The following is a 3847-nucleotide window of genomic DNA, read 5'->3' as shown; positions in this document are numbered from 1 at the left end:
TTAATTTTAATTTTTTTTTATTCATTATGAATGAATTTTATTGTGTATCAAATACCGTGAATTCATTTCATCGCACGCCAGTTCAGACTCAACCTATTTTTTTATTTTCATTTCCTGAAATAATATGAACATTTCATTTGTACGTTGCGCTGAAAAAATCGGCACGTACACGTTTCAGTGGCAATTCYACCGAAAAAACGTTTTAATTTTCCTGAAAAAATTTTCTAAAAAGCAAATCTGTTCAATTAAGCATTCCGGATTGTATGAGAGACAAAGACACCTGAAAATAAATATTGCTCTGAATTGGAAATTAGGGGAAAAGGGAACTATTTGCTCGAGCCCGTCCTAAATAAACTATGCTAGTTAGGGATTTTTTTTCTTATTTTTGGGGTTGTTTAATGAATTTGCAGTTGCATTTGATATCATGTGTTGGTTTGATGGAGGAAGAGCCATTAGTTGTGGTAGTGCGAGTGTTTATATTGCTTCTAATAACATCAACTTGGAAATTGTTTGTGTACTTAGATATCTGTATCATATTCCCACATCAAAGGTCTACTACCGCAACATCTATCGGATTAACTTAGTCAAATTGATCCTCCGATACGTGTGTACGACGATAATTGATACAACTTGACAACCGCAAGCTCAAATTTAATTATTTAGGAGATAAGAAGCTTGTTGTTGGTGCAATGGATCGATCGGATGCGAAATTACTATTCAAAACACAGAACAAGCTGGAAACTGTTTTTTTTTTTTTCATTGAAAATAGTTAATTTTACGATGAAAAGTCTACTGGGTTTAAATTTGGGACGCTGTGCTACCACGCCCCCGGCTAGAGTCTCTGCTTTAATCTAATGTTACTAATTCAATTTTTTACTTTTCTAATCCTTTAAGCATATCTCGAAAACGATAAAAGTTAGAAACTTGAAATTTTGTATGTAAGTTACTTGTAAGAAGGGGATGCAGCACGTGGTAAAAATCGGTGCAACCGCAAAGAGTAAAAATTATACGGTTGACGATACAATAAATTCATGGGGATAAAAATTATTTAGAATTATGAAATATACCTTATTAAACATGTGTTAGAATAAAAATAATAATGGGTACCGAACTAAAAAAAAATTCATCCCAGACTCGGATTTCCAACACTAAAATAATATTTTCCAAATAAGTTGGATAAGGACAGTTGGGTGATGTTCACACTACATTTTTTTTATTTGTGCGTTTCTACAATGTTTTACGCTTAATTGCTTTAAGGATTCTTGTGACGTTTCACGTTTGGTAATGAATTAATTTAAAATTATATTTTGACTTAGTCGCTTTATTTTTTTGCTTTTTCAAACATATATTTTTTGCATCTTTACAAAGTTTTTGTACTTTTCAAAGTCTCTTAAACCCTCAGAAGTGCAAATGGTTGAATTTTGAAGTTTTTAATTTTTTTGATTTTTGTCAAAATTTTGGGCGATTTTCGGTACCTGACGCAGATTATTGCTAATAACTTTGAAATTATTGACGCTAGCTTCTTGTGTTTCAGACTGTTGGAAAGCAAATTTAGTTTTTCATTATATACAAAAAAGATTAGTGTTCTACAATAAATCATTGTTGATAAAATCAAAAATATTGAAAACATAATTTCGACTATAACATTAAAACTAATACGAATTTTGAAGTTTTCTTGGCGCCAATCGATTTGCCGGAACATTTTACATAGGTTTGTGTTAAAATATTACATCATTGAGGTACAGTTTTGCCGCAATTTACAAAACAAAAAAAAGTTAAAATTTGTTAATTTTCAAAATTTTGAAAATTTAAATGCGTTTTTCTACGTAACTATAAGACTTAGAGCAAAAAGTTAAAAACTATTAAAATCTACATTTAATCATCTATCTACGAGTGCAAACCGAAATTCACTCTTGGTTACGGTTCCGGGTACTTATTTCCGGGTATTTATAGTTTTTTTCAAAAAAACGTCTTATCTTAAAAACTATGAGTCCTAGCTGTACAGGCATATTCTCTCGTTAATTTTACATAAAAAAGGTATAGTACTAGTTTTTTGATCAGAATCGGATATTTCTAGCCTTATTTTTAATTTTATTACTCAATATCTCAAAAATTATACATTGTAGAGTATTTTAACTTGTTGGATCGTGTTTAACGCGTAATTTTACCTCTAGAAAACCAAATTTCAAACGTTTTTACGACTTAAATTGAATTGACTATTTTTTAGATTTTACTACAGCTCACCTTCAAAAACTCAAAAAATTCGTAATTTTTTAAACTTGACCCAATAACGTTTTATGCACTTTTTGGAGTCTTTAAGACCTCTAGAAATGTAAAAAACGTTATTTAGAACAATTTTAAAGTTGAAATTTTTTTTGATTTTTGTCGAGATTTTGGTCGATTTTTGGCACCCGGAGCGGTCTATTGCCAATAACTCCGGACTTATTGGTAATAACCTCTTATGTTTGGTACCGTTGGAAAGCAAATTTAATTTTCTATCATATAAAAAAAAGATCAGTGTTCTACGATACATAGTTATGGAGAAAATTTGTGATAAATTCAAAAGTATGGAAAATATAAATCCGACTATAAGTTCAAAACTATTAGGAATTTTGCAGTTTTTTTGACGCCAATCGATTCCCCGGAACATTTTACATAGCTTTAGGTCAAAGTATTATATCATTATACAAAAAAGATCAGTGTCCTACAGTAAATAGTTATCGAGAAAATTGCTGATATTTGACTCTTTTAATTTTTTTGGATTCTAATCTTTTTTTTTTCAACACTAATCGATTCTCTGAAACATTTCACCGACGCATGGTTTAAACTTTCAACAAGCGAACATCATTTTTTGTAATTTTTTTCATCAATAGTAATAAAAATGACAAACGCGCCACTTGCTGCACCTCCCCTCTAATTCCATCCGGGCCGTTTCCCTCCCCGTTTATCTCTCAATGTAAAATATTATGTAACTCAGATTATTGAAATTCTTCAGAAATATTGAGATTCAGACCGGAAGTTTGGTAAACTGGCCACGTCTTCGTCGCCATATGCACAATTTGCGTGTCCAACTTTGACACTTAGCCTTCGTGGAGCAATTTTGTCAAAAATTAAGCGGCCATTGGACCGGAAATGACCCCAAAGCGTGACGGTGGATCTCATTACCCAAGGTCTGGGGCGAAAATCAAAATCAAACACACTGTATAATAATTAAATCTAACAAAAATAACGAAATAACTAAAAATAAGACAAACAAAAAATAAATTATGAAAAATAAAATAAATATTTTTTTTTCTTTGAACAATTCTTTGTTAAGTTTTTTAATCGATGTGTGAGCGCAGGACGGATAAATCTCATCAAGAAGTTGAGCGGTTGTAAACAATGTTTTAATTAAAACGTTACTTACGTTGTTCGGCTTTGCTCTAATTAGAATAAATTTCTCTTAGCTTTGGTAATTTTTAATCACTTGCTTTGCAGATGAGAAAATATTGCCGGTAAATGGGGTTTTCGAGAAAAGTTTGCACAAATTATCATGCAACGAGAGCAAGGTTGAGACGAAAATTGAAGAAATTAATCACAGGGTGGATAAATCTGAAAATTTCAGTCGAAAAATTTAAAAGACCACAAAATTAAACAACATTTTTGGAGTTCCTAAATTTTTGATTGATTCTTTTGCAAATAGAAATTTTTGGAAAGGTTTTGAAATTTTGATTCAATTCAAACTGATCCAAATTTCAATTTTTCTTACAGCTCTAAAGTTTGAATTTTAGTAATAATAATTATTATTAATGGGTATAAAAGTTTTAAGTAAATTTGAAAGTAAAAAAACAAATATTTGACTTTTTAA

Source organism: Tribolium madens, unplaced genomic scaffold (assembly GCF_015345945.1).
Source record: "Tribolium madens isolate multiple individuals breed KSU strain unplaced genomic scaffold, Tmad_KSU_1.1 Scaffold_7;HRSCAF=85;Tcas5.2_LG10, whole genome shotgun sequence".
Classification (NCBI taxonomy): Eukaryota; Metazoa; Arthropoda; class Insecta; order Coleoptera; family Tenebrionidae; genus Tribolium; species Tribolium madens.
Note: the sequence above shows the minus strand (reverse complement) of the source record.